Source organism: Ambystoma mexicanum, chromosome 2p (assembly GCF_040938575.1).
Source record: "Ambystoma mexicanum isolate Mex_15411 chromosome 2p, UKY_AmexF1_1, whole genome shotgun sequence".
Taxonomy (NCBI): Eukaryota; Metazoa; Chordata; class Amphibia; order Caudata; family Ambystomatidae; genus Ambystoma; species Ambystoma mexicanum.
The window spans coordinates 603,168,627-603,190,008 of NC_090923.1; positions in this window are offsets into that span (position 1 = coordinate 603,168,627).

Below are 21,382 nucleotides of genomic sequence, written 5' to 3' on the forward strand. Positions count from 1 at the left end.
GCAGAATAACGCTAAGCAAGATTCATCCATCGGGTGTGGTTTAAATAGCCTCCTGTAGTGCTTAGGTGTCTCCTTCCACAGCCACGCCTAAGAAAAGAGTTCCTGCTTTCCAGAAGAGTTCCAGTGTTCTGAACCTAGGGAGTGGCTCCTGCCCCACCCAACAGGAAAAGTAGTCCCAAACAGAAGAGGATCAGGGGTTCAACTGGCAGGTAAGTAAGCAGCATGGTCTGCTGCAGGTAAATCCACCCAAGCATTATGAGCCCGGCGCTTCCAGCGCTGGGACTGGGCATCTTTATGAGCCTGGTGCCACTGGCGCCAGGACAGGGTCCAAAAGGTCCCAATTGGGACTGGCTGGCACTCGGAACCGGGGTTATGGGTCTGCTTCCAAGGGAGTCGGGCAAGTCCTGATCTTTTGGAAGCAGAGATCATGACACTCAGATGCATCATCTTATTCTGCATACACCATTCTTTGCCTGCATTCTTCCATGTAATGAATCAGATGCATCCACGTATTCTGTATACACCATTCTCTGCAAGCATTCTTCCACATAAGGACTCAGATGCATCATCTTATTCTGCATCCCGCATTCTCTATATGCACTCTTCCCTGTAAGGACTCAATGCATCAGCTATTTCAGCATACACTATTCTCTGCATGTATTCTTCCTAGTAAGTACACAGATGCATCATCTTGTTCTGAATATGCCTTTCTCTGCATTCACTCATCCATGTAAGGACTCAGATGCATCAGCTATTTCAGCATAGGCTATTCTCAGCATATATTCTTCCTGGTAAGGACTCAGATGCATCAACTTATTCTGCATGTACATTCTCTGCATGCATTCTTCCATGAAATAAAAGAGATGCATTCACGTATTCTGTATACACCATTCTCTGCATGCACTCTTACATGTTAGGACTCAGATGCATCATCTTATTCGGCATATGACATTCTCTGTATGCACCCTTCTATGTAAGGACTCCGATGCATCAGCTATTTCAGCATATGCTATTCTCTACATATATTCTTCCTGGTATGGGCACAGATGCAACATCTTATTCTGCATACGCCATTCTCAGAATGCCTTCTTCCATATGAGGACTCAGATGCATCATCTTATTCTGCATATGACATTCTCTGCATGCATTGTTCCATGTATGAACTCAGATGCATCAGCTATTTCAGCATATGCTATTCTCTGCATATATTCTTCTTGGTAAGGACTCAGATGCATCATCTTATTCTGCATGTACATTCTCTGCATGCATTCTTCCATGTAAGGACACAGATGCATCCTCTTATTCTGCAAACACCATTCTTTTCATGCATTCTTCCATGTAATGAAACAGATGCATCCACGTATTCTGTATACACCATTCTCTGCAAGCATTCTTCCATATAAGGACTCAGATGGCTCATCTTATTCTGCATATGGCATTCTCTGTATGCACTTTTCCATGTAAGGACTCACTGCATCAGCTATTTCAGCATATGCTATTCTCTGCACATATTGTTCCTAGTAAGGATACATATGCATCATCTTATTCTGCATACGCCATTCTCATACATTCTTCCATGTAAGGAATCAGATGCATCATCTTATTCTGAATACACCGTTCTTTGCATGCATTCTTCCATGTAATAAAACAGATGTATCCACGTATTCTGTATACACCATTCTCTGCATGCATTCTTCCATATAAGGACTCAGATGCATCATCTTATTCTGCATATGACATTCTCTGTATGCACCGTTCCATGTAAGGACTCAGATGCATCAGCTACTTCAGCATATGCTATTCTCTGCATATATTCTTCCTGTTATGGGCACAGGTGCAACATTTTATTCTGCATACACCATTCTCTGCATGCCTTCTTCCATATAAGGACTCAGATGCATCATTCTATTCTGCATATGACATTCCCTGCATGCATTCTTCCATGTATGGACTCAGATCCATAATCCTATTCTGTATAAACCACTCTCCTCATACATTATTCCATGTAAGGACTCCGAGGAATCATCCTATTCTGCATACACCATTCTTTGCATGCACCCTTCCATGCAAGGACTCAGATGCATCAGCTATTTCAGCATATGCTATTCTCTGCATATATTCTTCCTGGTATGGGCACACATGCAACATCTTATTCTGCATACGCCATTATCTGCATGCCTTCTTCCATATAAGGACTCAGATGCATCATCTTATTCTGCATGTACATTCTCTGCATGCACTCTTCCATGTAAGGACACAGATGCATCATCTTATTTTGCATACACCATTCTTTGCCTGCATTCTTCCATGTAATGAAACCGATGCATCCACGTATTCTTTATACACCATTCTCTACAAGCATTCTTCCACATAAGGACTCAGATGCATCATCTTATTCTGCATCTCGCATTTTCATGCACTCTTCCCTGTAAGGACTCAATGCATCAGCTATTTCAGCATACACTATTCTCTGCATGTATTCTTCCTAGTAAGGACACAGATGCATCATCTTGTTCTGAATATGCCTTTCTCTGCATTCACTCTTCCATGTAAGGACTCAGATGCATCAGCTATTTCAACATAGGCTATTCTCAGCATATATTCTTCCTGGTAAGGACTCGGATGCATCATCTTATTCTGCATGTACATTCTCTGCATGCATTCTTCCGTGAAATAAAAGAGATGCATCCACATATTCTGTATACACCATTCTCTGCATGCATTCTTCCATGTAAGCACTCAGATGCATCATCTTATTCTGCATGTACATTCTCTGCATGCACTCTTCCATGTAAGGACACAGATGCATCATCTTATTCTGCATAAACCACTCTCCTCATACATTCTTCCATGTAAGGACTCAGATGCATCATCTTATTCTGCATACACCATTCTTTGCATGCATTCTTGCATGTAATGAAACAGATGCATCCACTTATTCTGTATACACCATTATCTGCAATCATTCTTCCATATAAGGACTCAGATGCATCATCTTATTCTGCATATGGCATTCTCTGTATGCACTCTTCCATATAAGGACTCAATGCATCAGCTATTTCAGCATATGCTATTCTCTGCATATATTCTTCCTAGTAAGGACACAGATGCATCCTCTTATTCTGAATACACAATTCTCTTCACACATTGTTCCATGTGAGTACTCAGATGCAGAATATTCCGTATGCATTCTTCCATGTAAGGACTCAAGTGAATCATCTTATTCTGTACACGCACACTTTCTTCTGCATACGCCGTTCTCTGCATGCATTGTTCCATGTAAGGACACAGGTGCATCATCTTATTCTGCATAAGCCATTCTCCTTATATATTCTTCCATGCAAGGACTCAGATGCATCCTCTTATTCTGCATGCACTATTCTTTGCATGCATTCTTCCATGTAAAGACTCAGATGTATTAATTTATTCTGCATATGACATGCTCTGCATGCAGATGCATCATCTTATTCTGCATGTACATTCTCTGCATGCATTCTTCCATGTAAGGACACAGATGCATCCTCTTATTCTGCAAACACCATTCTTTTCATGCATTCTTCCATGTAATGAAACAGATGCATCCACATATTCTGTATACACCATTCTCTGCAAGCATTCTTCTATATAAGGACTCAGATGGCTCATCTTATTCTGCATATGGCATTCTCTGTATGCACTCTTCCATGTAAGGACTCACTGCATCAGCTATTTCAGCATATGCTAGTCTCTGCATATATTCTTCCTAGTAAGGACACAGATGCATCATCTTGTTCTGAATATGCCTTTCTCCTCATACATTCTTCCATGTAAGGACTCAGGTGCATACTCTTGTTCTGCATAGACCATTCTTTTCATGCATTCTTCCGTGTAATAAAACCGATGCATCCACGTATTCTGTATACACCATTCTCTGCATGCATTCTTCCATATAAGCACTCAGATTCATCATCTTATTCTGCATATGACATTCTCTGTGTGCACCCTTCCATGTAAGGACTCAGATGCATCATCTTATTCTGCATATGACGACATCCTCTGCATGCATTCTTCCGTGTAAGGACTAAGATGCATAATCTTGTTTTGAATATGCCTTTCTCTACATTTACTCTTCCATGTAAAGACACAGATGCATCATCTTATTCTGCATAAACCACTCTCCTCATACATTCTTCCATGTAAGGACTCAGATGCATCATCTTATTCTGCATACACCATTATCTGCAATCATTCTTCCATATAAGGACTCAGATGCATCATCTTATTCTGCATATGGCATTCTCTGTATGCACTCTTCTATATAAGGACTCAATGCATCAGCTATTTCAGCATATGCTATTCTCTGCATATATTCTTCCTGGTAAGGACACAGATGCATCATCTTATTCTGGATACACAATTCTCTTCACACATTCTTCCATGTGAGTACTCAGATGCAGAATATTCCGTATGCATTCTTCCATGTAAGGACTCAAGTGAATCATCTTATTCTGTACACACACACTTTCTTCTGCAACTGCCGTTCTCCGCATGCATTCTTCCATGTAAGGACACAGGTGCATTTTATTCTGTGTTCACATTCTCTGCATGTGTTCTCCCATGTAAGGACTCAGCTGCATCCTCTTATTCTGCATACCCGATTCTCTGCATGCATTCTACCCTGTAATATGGACTCATATGCATCAGCTTACAATGCAAAAGCCATTCTCGGCTCGTGCTGACTCGATCATTTCCACGAATGGGGCTCTACCGCAGACCTTCTGAAACATAAAAGGTCCCCGTAGCTCACTCCATTCAGCGGCTCTCTTTCCAGTGCATTCTCCGTCTCTGCCTCTCAGACTCCCACCTGCTGCAGGGTTTCACAGTGGTGATACCGCCGTAGGTTCAGAGGTTTGAAACCCCCCTCCTCCACATGACTCTGCATTTGTGGTAGAAACAGCGGAAGACGCGTGTTCTGTCCCCACGTAGTGTTTTGGCAGCTGCTAACCTCTTCCAAGAGTGACCAAGGAGGAGCATGGGCGGCCGAGGTCAGGGCCGTCCCACCGGCCCGCGTTCTGAGGGTATGGGGGAGGGCAGTCACCAGCTGAAGAGTATGAACTAATGCTTATTGCTTTGAACGGGGGTTGCTCGTATACATCCAGTCACAGGGCTCCCCCGGTTTAGCGAGGCTGTGCTTTCAGCTACCACAGCCCTGTGACTATCTTCTAGAGACAAATGTCCACTCCGCCCACCTCCCCAGCAGCCCATCAGACCCCGTGGGGCCTCATATTAAGAATATTCATTTTGTTTTGCACATTGTACATATGCTGCCATTGTTCTTATTGTACACCATCACTGTTTTTAACTACATATGTTTCTCTATATTATTGATGTCTTCTTAAAATGTATCTGTTAATGGATAGACTTCCAAAACAGTTTGTGATGCTGATGACCTTCCTTCCCAGCCATTTCTTTCTTTATTGACAATCTTCCTCACCTATTCCTCCCTGCATCTCTCCTCTCTGCCTTTCCCTCCTTCTCTTATTTTCTCCACTTTATTTCTCACTGTATCATTCTTTTTTTGCCCCTCATTTTTTTACTTTCTTGTTTTCTTTTCTTTCTTCTTCAGTTGGGCTCTTTTCGTGTTCTCTCTTCATCGCGCTACTCCTTTTTCTCTCTCTGTTCCTCTAGTTTGGATGCCACCATCTAACATTCTGGCTGCATGAGCAGATCATTATGACGATTGAATGGTCTGTGATGCTTTGGTCTGTGCTGATGAGACCACGAGGAACAAGCATTCGTCAAAATAGAGCTGTTAAATTCTGGGGGTGCTTGAATTAATTTAAATTTGATTTCATAACTCTAATGCTCCCCCACAGTTGTGTCACTGTAGGCAAATGTCTCACTGTACCTGGCAAAGAGGTCATTCCTTCCTTCTTACTAGATCAGACCAACCCCAAAGCATTTCCATTGATATGATATGATATGACTGGTTGTTTATAACGCGCTTGATGCCTAGAGGTTTTTAAGCGCAGACCCGGGGAGCAAACCTGTGTTGCTCCGTGTCATCTTGCTTCCAAGGCGAGCATGTTGCCGCTGAGCTATCCTCCTGCGACCACTTGGGCACCCCAGCCTCAACCTGCCCAAAAGGTTTGCAACCTTGGAGTGCTCTTTGACCCAGCCCCCAGCCCTTCTCTTTACTCCACACGTGATTATGGAAGCCCGGTCTGCTTCAGTGCCACCCGCCCCCCACATCAAGCTTCAACCAAAATCCATTAACAAACTTCAAAGCGCAAATATGTATGCATTGCTTGGATCGTCCACGGACTGCGACCCTTCGACTACACCTCCCTGGACTAAAAGCCCTCGCATTGGCTCCCTGTCGGAGCCACACCTCTATTCAGAGCTCTCTGCTAATTCCAGAAGACACTTACTATGAGAGGATGCCTAGACTTCTCCACGGTCATCATCTGACCATAAATGACGAAATCCCTAAAATCAGCAGAACGGAATGAAGTGGGAGAATGGAACAAAAGGCTCCCACCAATCCCCTCACACCCCTGGCCTAGAGGATCGCGGCCCAGACACCCGCCACGAGAGGAGTTTTCCCATCCACCAGATGACCATATACCCTGGTACAGGAACATACGGATGTGCCCACCAGCCTGCCCACCAGCCTGCCCTGCCCATGCCGACACCTGCGGCATGGATGAACTCGACTGAACCATTCAACAGTAAATGAACACATCGTTAGAGATGCCATGACGACCTAGCCAACGGTCAGCACACCCGTGCAAATATGCACACTGGACACTCCCACACCAATCCACACGAAGAACATATTCAGTGCTATGACGTAGGTGATGGACACACCCACCGAGGCGCATCTTTATTATTTTTCACATAGGTTTTTCAAAATGCAGAAACGCAAGACGCACAATGAACTCATCTAAAATGCTTGCTCACGCTTCTTCTAAACCCATGCATTGCAATGAGAAATATAACAAAGACATGATACTGGGGATAAAGCAATATGATACCATAACCTAAAGCGCCGTGCATCAAACGTCTCTACCTATGCACCAGGCCCAAGTAGGCCGCAAGCAAGAGCTTCCATGAACATTGAATGAGCAAGAGTACAGTTGCTGACCCTGCAGAATGAGCCTGGCGAGAGAAGACAGTCAAGGGCACAATGTTGCAAACTCGAATGCCGCAAGCCGACGCCAAGGTCACAACTGCAAATTAAGCCAGGCACAGAGTGGAAAATGCAATATTAAATGTGCAGAATTCTGCCTCAACCACGGTCTCACCTCACGTGACCAAGCCGAACCTGACAGGGTGCCAGGCCCAGGAGGAGGGAGGCGCCTGGATCCCACGTTTTAAGACACAGGCAGATACAATTAAGCGACTCAATGGACATCTGCGGCAGTGGGAGTAGTCTGCCTTCCAGAATATGAATAAATCCTCACATTGGCTACACATACCCGTAGTGATACATTGTTGCAAATGACAGGTGCACCGCGAGCTGGGAACAGCGATGGTCCCAGACTGGGGGGGCTCGCGAGTGGACCAATCAGAACATGGGGCTCTTATCACTGACGCCATTAACATTAGCCAATCCTCAGGGGTCTTCATGTAACAATTTTCATGTATCAAATTGAAGGGACAACCCAAGTATACCACCTGACTGACCCTCAACCACTAACAACATTCTCTATACGTATGCTATACTAACCCTTCCACTCGAGGAACCAATCCAGAGTGGCGATAGGTTTTTTGCTAACTTTCCCAGGTGACGCAAGTAGCGCGTCATACTAAGGTAAAAAGGGCCTGCGAGCCCCACGATGGAGAAGAGAGTGTCAGGACGGACGCGCACGATCCTTGACCCATCCCTGCCGTTTTGTTTAATAAACAGCAGAATCACCTTGCTTCTTGCGTGTGCCTCATACTCATTTTTTTGGGATATACGGGAGGAGTTGGGGCCTCCCGGCCCGGAGGTCCGCGGACGGCCCAGCCGACCCCGGGAGAATTTCCCCCCCCGACAAGTTGGACGCACTGCTGAGATCTGTTTAAGATCTGCTTTTATTTTATTTTTCCGAGTACTCCAGTTGCGAGGAGGCCCGGCGGCGCGGCCCCCTCTGCCGCTGCCCCCTTTTGAGGACTACAGGACCATCGCGGAACTGCGAGAAGACCGGACAGCGCAATATGGATATTGGCCTTCGGGAGCCGATTGAGAAGTATCCCGCCCGCGGTTGGCGAGTGTCCAGACGTGGTTGAGACGAGGGGAGGTGGCGAGCCGCTTGGACGGGTGCCCCCAGTCGAGCGACCCCGCATCAAGAGAACTTGGTGTGTGTGCCACGCACAACAAGCAATGTGAAATTGTGAGGGAGAGGGGAGGAATTGAATACGGGAGGCGGGAGGTGTTACACAGGTGCGCGGCGAAGGTTTGATAAATTAGTGTTGACGGTGAAGTGAATGATAGCTGGACAAGTGCGAGAGCAGTCCGCTACGTTACGAAAGAAGAGGGGGCGGGGCACGAAAACATCACGTGCGGCTGCTCGTAGACACTGATTGGCCTAGGTCGCGACCACGTGTAAAGGTGTGTGTGTGTGTGCGGTTTCCTACGATTTGGTGATTATTGATCAATGAGTAGATGAGGATCCCTATTGATCGAGCAGGAAACTCGATAGATAGATGACGTTTCCCTGTTGGCGGTAGCTAGCTGGTTGCCTAATACGGAAGATAATTGGCTGGTTAAGCCCTCCTGTCGAGGGGCGTATCACACGCGAGGCGCCGCAGCGTGCGCAGTTCGATTATATTGTTGATTACCTTGTTCCAGGCGTGACAGGAAGACAGTTGTGGGGTTAACGGGGGTAGATTGCAAGCGTATTTTGAACTTTTAAAAACATGTGAAGAACTTACCAGTAGTTTTGAAGAGATCGGTGACGTCACCAGTAGGGCTTTCATAGGATATCTCGAACACAAGGCATTTTTCTTTCGGAGAGTGGTGGGGAAGAGAATTATGGTAAGGGAGTGGAGACGGAGATAAACGGTAACGAGTTGATCGGGGGGAAGGTGAAAAGGGGGACGTGGCTGCGCACGGGGAACGCCGGCCACGGCAAGTGAAGAAAGAGGAGGAGGGGTAAGAGAAAGTGGGACGGCTGTATAAGAACGTCACACGGGGCACGCAGCCACAGGGGGCTACGTGCGCCTCGGTCGCAGGGGGCCGTAAAGGTGTTCGGTAAAGGAAGAAAAGAAAGAAAAGAATATACAAATGCAAATGCTATATTTTACTATTTTTCCTTAGCGGACAATCGCAAGTCCCCAAAATTACGGGGCCAGGTAAAGATCTAAGACTGTATAGTGTACACTGTTAGCAAGATAACCGCTACCAAATAGGGGAAGGATAACAAGTGAAGCGCTACTATGTCATACGTGACAGGATCGGGAGGGTGGGGGAACACCCTCACTACCCCGCTACAGCACATATGCAAAACACTGTCACCTCATAGGGAGAAACTGATCAAGTATAGCATAGAATGGACATAGGGGACGGACAACAAAATGACGACACCATGGCCGCCTAATGGCAGTTTCGATCCATATACCCAACATTCACTATTAACCCATCTGCATAACACATACAAGGGGAAGAAGTTGATACACCACGTGGAGGTGTTTAACTTATGGAGGATGTTCCAAGGGTCCCGACCAGGACCAAACGGAATGTTCATTATGGGGGAAAAAACGGAAGAGGAGAAGATTAAGGAGGAAGGAGAGAATGGGAAAAAAAGAGAGTGAAGGCACACAGAACACGGGGAATGGACAAGAGGGAGGAGAGAACAACATAAACGAAAAGGAAATAAAAAAGGAACAGAGCGACGATATACCCCTAGCGAAGGTAGTGAAAAAGGAGGAAGAGGGGTTATATCCTTTAACAGAGCTACGAGACATGGTTCAATTAAGGGCAGCTGAGGGGTACTCGAACCCGGCATACAGCCCGCCACCATATACAGCCACAGGTAGCCACACGGGAAGGGAGCAGACTAGTACGACGGGATCAGCTTGTACGAAAATGCCCGCAGGGGAAGGGGGGATTGGCGAAGAGCAGATCGTAGGAATAGGACAGGATGAGTGGGTAGCTGCGCAGGTATTATTAAAATTACGAGGTTCATTAACAGAAGAAGAGGAGGAGGTAGTAAGGAAAATGGACGAGGATAACACCAGGAAGAGTGAAAGGCAAGGGGAAGAGGAGAAAAGAAAGGGGGAAGAGCTGTTACGACAAAATGAAGAGATTTGGGAGGAACAATTAGCAGAATTAAGGGATGAGCAGAATGCACTGATCAAGCAGCTCGAGAGAGAGGGAAGAGAGAGAGCACGGGAAAGGAAAGAAAGCAAGAATGAGTTGGAAAAAATGAGGGAACGAACTGAGGAGCAAAAGAGGGAAGCAGAAAGGGTGAAGGCAGTAGCAGAAAGGGTATCCAGAGCAGCACTGCGTGACAAGAAAAGAGAGGAAGAAGAGAAAGAAAAGGAAATGGAAATATGGAAGAGGAGATTACTATCAGAAACGACAAGGAAATACGAAGAAGGGAGGATGATAGAGGGTATATTAGAGCGGGAAAGAGCGAGATGGGAAAGGAAGAAAGAAGAAGAAAGGATAATGGAAAAGATGAATAGTGAAGTAATGGAGGAATTGAAAAAGAAAAGAGGAAATTGGTAGAGAAATAGCGGAGAAAAATGAAGGGGAAAGAGAAGATAGGAGAGGGGAGAGTGAAGTGAGGAGGTATGTATACAGAGACACAGAAGTAGCAACAACATCAGCACAAAGGGGAGCAATTGGCAAAGAAGACAAGGGAGGAACGGATCTAATAGATTTAAAAACAGTAACGATTAGGGGGAAAAAGACAGATTGGGGGTTGCCATTAATGGAGGACTTTTGCAGTGAGGAAGGAGAAGGAATGGAGAAGGAAGGAAGAAACAGTGAAAGGGAAAGCTTAGATAAATTATACATCACCCGGACAATTAGAGAATCACCATGGATCTGCAGGAGAAAGGAAGAACTGGAGGGAAGTGAGGAGGAAGAGCAAGAAATGGTGAAAAGGCAGACACGTGCAGCTACACCCTCACCATCCCGTCCAACTTGCTCCACTACCTCACACTCATTACGTGCAACATGCCCACCTAAACTCGCACCCTTCCCCCACAAACTGACACCCTATGCAGGCAGGCTTAGAGACCTCCCTGGACGCAGACAGGGAGAACGAATACACACGCCCACATTAAATAAAGGAAATGATAAAAGAAGGGGAAGAGATGGAGGAGAAACAGTTACGAGCAGGGGAAATATGGACCCCATTGACGATGTAGAAGACAGGGAAGAAGAGGAGGGATGTACGGATTCGATTCTGTGGAACCCAGGGGGCAAACCAGGACACAACTTAATGCCACTTCTGCAGAGGGGAGGGGTTAGACCACAATACATCCCCTGGAAGCATGCAGACAAGGAAAATATAAAGTGCAGGCTCCCATCATTAAGTGGAGGTGCGGGAAAGTGGATATATGAAATGAAAAAACACACCGCAGGACAGAAACTGGCAGTGGGGGATGTAAAGGGCCTTTTAATATCAATATTGGGGGATGCAGCAGATGACATCTGGAAGAGAGCAGACTTCCCCGGGGTAACAATAACAAACACATCACACGATGGGGCACCATTCGCAAACTGCAGACATGCATTATGGCAAGCGCTGAGGGTACAGTACCCAGACACATCAGACATAGGAGCAATAACCTCGCGCAAGATGCGTGAGAACGAAGATCCTGTTGATTATATCCAGGAAATTCAAGAGAAGGGGCGTATGGAAACTAGAGAACAATGGGCCAAAACACCTGCAATATTCTATCATATACTAGTACAAGGGCTCCCAGAAGCGGTTCAGAAACAACTGAAGAAAGTAGTGGGGATGGAAGCAAAAGCATGGCCAGAAATACAACTGACGATAGTGCATCATTGTAGGACATGGCAAGAAAAGATGAAACAAAAGGAAGAGGATAGAAAAACGGAAGAGGCTAAATTGGTACAGAAAAAACTTACTAAATACACGATGGAAGGTGCACTAATAACTACACCTGCAACAATGACTCAAAACCCCACACAAGTAGTGGCTGCACAAGATCCCTCCCAAATAAAATCATCACAGATTGTAACACAACAGCTGCCGCCACTCCAACCATACACGACTAACATGGGAGGAGGATACTCAACGCCAGGAGCTGGATATTATAATTACAACAGGGGAAGGGGAGGAATGATGAGGGGGAGGGGATACGGATATAACACACAACAGCAAGGGGGAGGATTTAGAAATTTCTACCCCACCGGGCAACCAGTATACCAGGACAACTCAGGAAGCTTTCCATGGCAGAACAGGGAACCACCGGTGTGTTGGATTTGTGTATTAGTAGGGCACATGTCACGCACGTGCATAGTGAGACCAGGCACACCATCATGGGGAGAACAGGGACAACAAGGGCTTACACAGGAACAGCAGGGCATCCAGCAACAGCAGGCATTGCAACAGGGCAATGGGCAGCAACAACTAGTAACACAACAACAGCCACAGACATATTCACTGCCACAACAACAGGTAGCGATAACACAACAACCCCAAGTACAGCAAGTACAGCAACCTGCCCAAATTCAAGACCATAACATAACCTCTACCAATACACAACTACAGCAAACACAACTGGGAAGGGTGACGGTCCTGGGACACAACCCTTACACAGGAAGTGGTCAATCATTATACCCACAATAGGACAGCCCACAGACGACCTTGGTGTGTCCCATCCTGTCGGTAACACCTAATAGTGCGGAGGAACCACGCATAGAGGTAACGATAGGTGACAAAAAATTATCATTCCTTGTTGACACCGGGGCGACCCGGTCTTGCATAAGGGAAGGTAAATTTAAGATGTCAGGTGAAGCCATGAACACCCAAGGATTCTCTGGGGCTAGGGGGTTGGTTCCCTTTACTGATAACATTCCCTTATCAATAGGGGACTATGACATGTCAGTCCCGCTTTTATATTCTAGGGCCTCACCAGTAAACATACTGGGGAGAGACATAATGAGCAGGTTGAATATGACGATCTCCTTTACGGAGGACGGCATAATTTGCTCCACTCCAGGAATAAACATGCTCACTGCACGACAAATTATGCAAGCATACTGTGGACAGACAGTGATTAGGGCTGAGCCAGTAGATGGTGAACTGTTGCAGTACGGGACAGACATGGCATTTGCATGGATGCCAGGGATAGAAGGAAAGATCTGGAGGAGGCCAGCAGCCTATTTGTTTAGACCAGAAACACCAGCCAATGAACCAGAAGGAAAGGTGATTTCAGTGAACATAGAGAGCATTATAGCAACTGCTGATTACATTGCAGTACATGCCCAAGACAGAGAAGGAAGAGCATGGAGGGCAGTGTTAGCCCTAGCAGAGGGATGTAGGCTCACCCAGGTGTCAGACGAGGAGCTCTTCTCAGAAGAAAAGGAAGAAGGTGAAATGGTATTTATGATGAGTGTAGAAATATGGCTAAGATTGACATACAAACAAGTGGCACAGAAAATCGCAATGGCTCTTGAAGCACCCCCATCCACCCCAGTTCCCTTCTTTGAGGAGGATATGGCAAAGGTACCAACATCATTATGGACTACTAGTCCCTATGACGTGGGATGCATAAAAGTATAGGGGGAGTAATAATAAAATTGAAAAAAGGTACAATACTCCCCAGAGTGAAGCAGTACCCACTATCAAAAGAGGCAGATGAGGGCATATATGAAACAATACCGTCCTTATAAATAATGGCATATTGGTACCATCAGAATCACCATGTAACAAAGCTGTATACCCAGTGCGCAAAGCTAAAGGGGGGTCTTGGCGCTTCATCCAGGACCTCAGGCCCTTGAACAACATAGTGGAAGCAGAATACCCCATAGCAGCAAACCCGGCCACAATATTGTGTGGCATTCCAGCAGAGGCATCACGATTTACAGTGATAGACCTCAAAAATGCCTTTTTCTCAATACCCCTGGACCCAGACTCACAAGATCTGATGAGCTTCACGTACAGAAACACAAAATGGAAACACACCAGATTGCCACAAGGGTACTGCGAGTCACCCTCAATTTTCAACAGAGTAATACAGATGGACTTGGGTAACATTGAAGTGGAAAGCACAGTGTTGCAGTATGTTGATGACATAATAATTTGCAGCACAAGCGAAAAAAGATGCAGAGAGGACTCATTGAAGATGCTGACAATATTGGCTGAAAAGGGTTACAAGGTAGACAAGGAAAAGTTACAGTACTGTCAGGAACAGGTACTTTACATTGGTCAGCTCATATCACAATACGGAAGAAAGATTGCACCACAAAGAGCACAGGCCATTTAAAAAACGCTGCTGCCCCAAACAGTGAGGGAACTGCAGCAGTCTCTGGGACTGTGCAACTACTGTAGAGCCTGGGTATTTGATTACATCTCATACATAGGACCCCTACTTGAGGCATTAAAAGAAGCTAACAAAGGGGAGAAAAAATTGGGGTGGACAATGGAAATGAAAGAAGCCTTTGATGAACTGAAAGATGCAATGTCAACTGCTCCGGTACTGGCCACCCCAGATTATGAACGACAATTCTTTATATTTTCACATTGCGACTCAGCAGTAATGAAAGCAGTGTTGGCTCAAAAAACAAGCATGGGTTACAAACCAGTAGCGTTTTACAGTGGCCACTTGGATCCTGTGATGTTAGGACATTTCCCATGCTAACAAGGTCTCGCCACAGCTGCCTTTGCGGTAGAGAAAGCATCATCAATAACAATGGGGTGCCCAACCACACTGTTTGTGGAACATGCACTATTTGCAATATTGAACAAGCGTAAGTCCACACTAACCACGCAGAGGGCGTCGGGTTATGTGATCATCTTATCTAGACCAGAATTATCAATTGTTAGATGCAGCACAGTTAATCCTGCAAGGTTTATAGCAGAAGTAATTGAGGAAGGAGACTATGCACATGATTGTACACAGACTACCGAAATGTACTCATGTACTAGAAAAGTTGAAGAGGACGCACTAGATGGAGGAGAGCTCTTGTTCATTGATGGGTCATCAACAATAGACCAAAGTGATGGGATAAGGAGAACTGGGGCAGCAGTGGTAAAAATGACAGAGGAACCGGTGTGTGTGGCGGTGAAATGCGTACAATTACCACAGCATTACTCCGCTCAAGCAGCTGAATTGGTTCCACTGATCTTGGCATTGAAGGAAAGTTTTGACAAAAGTGTGACTATATATTCTGACAGCGCATATGTCACGTCTACTGTCCACTCAGGATTGTCCAAATGGAGGAGAAGAGGGTTTAGGAGAGCAGACGGCACCCCAGTGCAACATGCTCTCTTATTAGCTGAACTAATTGAAGTAATAAATGACCCCCAAGAATTAGCTTTGGTCAAATGTACCGCACACACTAATGAAGAAGATCATATCTCAAAAGGAAATGCAGCAGCAGACGCACATGCGAAGTATGCTGCATATTTTGGTGAGATATGGAACCCCCCAGAGTTAGAGAGAGGGAGAGGGAGGGGGATAGCTAAGGAGATGTTGATAAGAGAGGGGTACACCCATCTCCCAGCCACACAGATAATGGAGCTACAAGCGGCTGCACCAATGGCAGAAAAAGAAATATGGGTAAAAAGAGGATGTACAATGTCACCAACTGGCGCACTATGACGCCAGGGTAACACTGGAAAGATGACAATGCCATTGGCACTATTGAACACCGCCCTGAGCCAACTCCACCACCCAGCCCACACAGGCAAGGAAGTTATTGCAGCACGAATTAGGGAAGATTGGTTCTGTCCCGAGTTAAATTCCCATGTGACAAATTTTATCAGCAATTGTCTCACATGTCAACAGTTCACGGCCGGTCACACGCTGAAAGTGATAAAAGGTACTATACCCCGGCCAGAGGGACCCTTCCTACACATCCATATTGATTATGTTGATATGATCAACATATGTCAAGGAAATAGGTATATGATTGTAGTAGTATGCCCATTCTCCAGGTGGATTGAGGCAGGACCCTGCTCACACCCAGATGCATTCAGAGCAGCTAAATTTCTAGTGAGGGAGGTTTTCCCCAGCTGGGGAGTGTGCGAGGTACTGCGGTCGGATAATGGTCCGCATTTCGCTAATGAAATGTTCCAGCACATCACATCCTTACTGAACATCAAGCATAAATTTGCATGTGCATATCACCCGCAGGCCAACGGTATATGCGAACGCCTGAATGGCCTACTGAAGGAGGCAATTGCAAAGATACAGCAAACTACAAAGAAGAGTTGGTTGCATTGCCTTCCGCTAGCTCTATTTGAGCTGAGGAATAGACCAGGCTCCGACCACCACCTCACTCCTCACGAGGTGGTGACCCAACGTCAAATGCGCCTTCCTCTAACGCCAACATCAAGAGCATTAACAGATTATGAAAACACTGCAACTGTTCTTGGTGATGAAATGTACCAATATGTGTCTTCTTTGATTACTAGTGTAGTGTTTGTGTCTCAACAGCTCGAGCGCACGCGGGGAGGGTCTAAGAGTGATCGACAAGAAGACGCGGATAAGGAATTGGAAAAGGAAAAACTGTGCAAAATTGCTAAAGGTGATCACGTGCTACTCCGCAATTTTAACAGAAAGTGGAACAGCCCACGCTTCACTGGCCCCCACCTGGTAGAGGAGGTATCTACGAGAGCAGTAAAGTTGCAGGACAAACGTGCTTGGAATCACCTACACGACGTAAAGATCTGCAAACTCCAGACCCGCCCTAGCGTCACCGACAGGGCCATTGGAAGAACAGCAACAGCGTCACCCACGGAGGAAGAGACTCCTACCACAGCTGACGACCTAAGTGTCTCCATACCCTACCACTCCCCAGATTCCCCAGAGACAACTACTGACATAGAAAGGGGTAATTCCCATACCGCCTACCCCATGGTCACACGATCAAAGAGTAAACAGACTTCCGCCAGTTGAGCCCGAAACCCTCTGCCCTTCAACCCCCTACCCACTGCAGTAATCACCCAACTGAAGGATATTGTTTTGCACATATACACATGTAAACACTTGAATGTTCTCTTTTTTCTTTCTCGCACATGCAGGTACCGCGTATTATTGTATTGCTAAAGAAAACAGATAACTAACAAAGTCATTGCCCAGGAGTAGATGCTACCCCCAGACGATAACTACCCTGAAGAGATATCACACCAATTTGTCTATCACATAAAAAGGCCAAAGTACCTGAAAAGAAGGAGGGTGCGTGTCTACTACACAGCATTTCTCTTGGCCATAGAACAATCAATGCCCCATCTTCACCAACACTTGCCTGCCCTAAGAGATAGATCGCTTAGATTGGCGTGGGAACAGCTCTTCGCCTGGGCACTGAACGACTACTTGATAGGGAGAGCTTGAAAACAACAACTAACACTAATAACAAGCATATTGAGAATTTTCAGGCGGGCAACTTTAACGTCGCAAGAATAAGCTGCCGGACTGCAGCAAGGTAAGAGCAAAATGCCGTTGAGACTAGCCTCTGTAATAAAGATGATAGGGATTTTGATGATCACCGGGTTTTTGGCTGCCTCTGTATGGCAGAAAAGTTATGCTATCAATATTTTGGCTGCACCCAAACCTAATATACCCCCACCCACGGCTGCAACAGGTGTTACGTCAGGTAGTACTAGCAAAATTCCACACAAGGGAAATAGAGTTAAACACAGCACATACTCAGACAATAAAGGTATTGACAACTACATACAAGATTCAGCACACGTCTCGAACAACATGTGGTACCAACACATGACCCAAATAGGTAAGCAGACAACAGAAGACAGCTGCTACGTCTGCTCATTGATCCCATACGCCATGAGCGCTTCTCGAACTTTCGTTGCCACGGAAATAGATGAAAAGACAGCACGATGTATAGTGTACTTGGCACTGTTCCAAACAAGAGGGAGATTTCAAGGGACGGTGGTGCACCTGGTATGGAAAACGCGAGACACATATCCATACGAAAACAACTTCCTCAAGACTTATTTGAGTTACCACAAGACGAGTTTGCATGCTGAAGCATTCAGATACATGACAAGTGGCCCTGAAAAAGGAGAAACAAAGAAAGTAACACTACAATACCTACCATGTGATTGGTACGCCACTGAAGTTCCTGGTAAACATGGATGTTGGGAAATACCACTGATAACAATAACAGGGAAGGTGTACCTGGACAACAAATGGGACACAGGAGTGGTTGCCAGCAACATGGTAACGAGAGTAAATATTACAACTATTGCTGAACACAATGACAGATGTTGGATGACTTGGGACAAGTACGTACCCATGCTAACATGGATAGAGAAGGATGAAGACCCAATAACAATACTGCCGTTGTCTGCACCTAAAGTATGCTACCAACATAGAGGAGAAGTGGACGTGGGATACAACACCAACTGTGCAAGCGCGATGGAGTTACCTGAGGGGGGAGCAGGAACAGCAGTATTAATGGACCATTACTGGGCCTGCGGAGACAAGGCATACCACACACTGCCCCCTCTGTGGAATGGTGTTTGCACAATGATACACGTTAATGTACCATCACTAGTGGTGCCCCAGAAACATGTGAACGTGGCGAACTTCCCTAAAATGGATGAAGGAAACAAGAGGAAGAAGATTTGTACAACCTCAGAAGGGGCCAGAGAACCAAAACAACAGCAACAACACTGTCCTGAATAGAAAGAAAAGACAAGGAGAACCTCTGACAGGAAACTACCTATGGGGAAGGTCGGAAACAGCACTCACTTCAATCCCACCAGAACACAGACTATTCAGCAGAGCAGCAATGTTCTTCTCCTCAATAATACATCCGGGACTACAAGCTTACGCAAACGCAAAATGGCTCCAGATAACTCGATGGGAACTAATGATGACAATTAATTCTACAGTAAATGGATTCAACGCAATAAAAGAGGAACTGCGAGCAGTGAGGATGGTAGCACTACAGAACAGATATGTACTGGACCTCCTCACAGCAATGGAAGGAGGAGTTTGCGCAAAGATAGGACAATCATGCTGCACATTCATTCCTGCTAACGATGCTGACAATGGTACACTGACAGAAGCAGTATCACAACTGGCCCAGATGCACTCCAAAATGATGGATGAAAGTAAAGGAGTGAAGAAGGATGACAGCTGGTTTTCACTATTATGGTCATGGATGCCATCTTGGCTGTCGGATGGACTGAAGATTATAGTTGGATGCATAATACTGGCTGGAGCTGCACTGATCATAATTAGATTTTGAAGGCCCGGAAGGCACGCACCACAGATGAAATGATCGAAATGGTTGGTATGCACCCCTTGATGCCGGCAGATGATGGCCAGCACACAGGCACAATAATAAAAGAGAGAGAAAAACTGCACAAACAGATCATCACCAACCACCTGGACCCACCATCTGTGAAGCTCGAAAACCCAAGAAACCCAAGGAGCTACATAGGGAAATGGGTATACTGCACACCTGGAGGAACCGGTGTATATATGTATTGGTCATTTGAAGACCATGTCAACCACTATGGACATTTGGGAGGAGTAACTAAAATATGGAGAGTGAGAGGAGATAAGGAAAAGGATATGTTTGTGGTCGACAAGTCGACCAGAGGGGGGACTGAAGTGGGAGAATGGAACAAAAGGCTCCCACCAATCCCCTCACACCCCTGGCCTAGAGGATCGCGGCCCAGACACCCGCCACGAGAGGAGTTTGCCCATCTACCAGATGACCAGATACCCTGGTACAGGAACATACGGATGTGCCCACCAGCCTGCCCACCAGCCTGCCCTGCCCATGCCGACACCTGCGGCATGGATGAACTCGACTGAACCATTCAACAGTAAATGAACACATCGTTAGAGATCCCATGACGACCTAGCCAACGGTCAGCACACCCATGCAAACATGCACACTGGACACTCCCACACCAATCCACACGAAGAACATATTCAGTGCTATGACGTAGGTGACGGACACACCCACCGACGCGCATCTTTATTATTTTTCACATAGGTTTTTCAAAATGCAGAAACGCAAGACGCACAATGAACTCATCTAAAATGCTTGCTCACGCTTCTTCTAAACCCATGCATTGCAATGAGAAATATAAAGAAGACATGATACTGGGGATAAAGCAATATGATACCATAACCTAAAGCGCCGTGCATCAAACGTCTCTACCTATGCACCAGGCCCAAGTAGGCCGCAAGCAAGAGCTTCCATGAACATTGAATGAACAAGAGTACAGTTGCTGACCCTGCAGAATGAGCCCGGCGAGAGCAGACAGTCAAGGGCACAATGTTGAAAACTCGCATGCCGCAAGCCGACGCCACGGTCACACCTGCAAATTAAGCCAGGCACACAGTGGAAAATGCAATATTAAATGTGCAGAATTCTGCCTCAACCACGGTCTCACCTAACGTGACCAAGCCGAACTTGACAGGGTGCCAGGCCCAGGAGGAGGGAGGCGCCTGGAACCCACGTTTTAAGACACAGGCAGATACAATTAAGCGACTCAATGGACATCTGCGGCAGTGGGAGTAGTCTGCCTTCCAGCATATGAATAAATCATCACATTGTCTACACATACCCATAGTGATACATTGTTGCAAATGACAGGTGCACCGCGAGCTGGGAACAGCGATGGTCCCAGACTGGGGGGCTCGCAAGTGGACCAATCAGAACATGGGGCTCTTATCACTGATGCCATTAACATTAGCCAATCCTCAGGGGTCTTCATGTAACAATTTTCATGTATCAAATTGAAGGGACAACCCAAGTATACCACCTGACTGACCCTCAACCACTAACAACATTCTCTATACGTATGCTATACTAACCCTACCACTCGAGGAACCAATCCAGAGTGGCGATAGGTTTTTTGCTAACTTTCCCAGGTGACGCAAGTAGCGCGTCATACTAAGGTAAAAAGGGCCTGCGAGCCCCACGATGGAGAAGAGAGTGTCAGGACGGACACGTACGATCCTTGACCCATCCCTGCCGTTTTGTTTAATAAACAGCAGAATCACCTTGCTTCTTGCGTGTGCCTCATACTCATTTTTTGGGATATACGGGAGGAGTTGGGGCCTCCCTGCCCGGAGGTCCGCGGACGGCCCAGCTGACCCCGGGAGAATTTCCCCCCTGACAGGAACCTACCAACCAGAGGCGTAGAGAGGGTAGGGCCTGAGGGGCAAGGCCCACCCGAAATCTGTAAATGCCCACTCAGCAGTGCTGTCTGGGCATTTA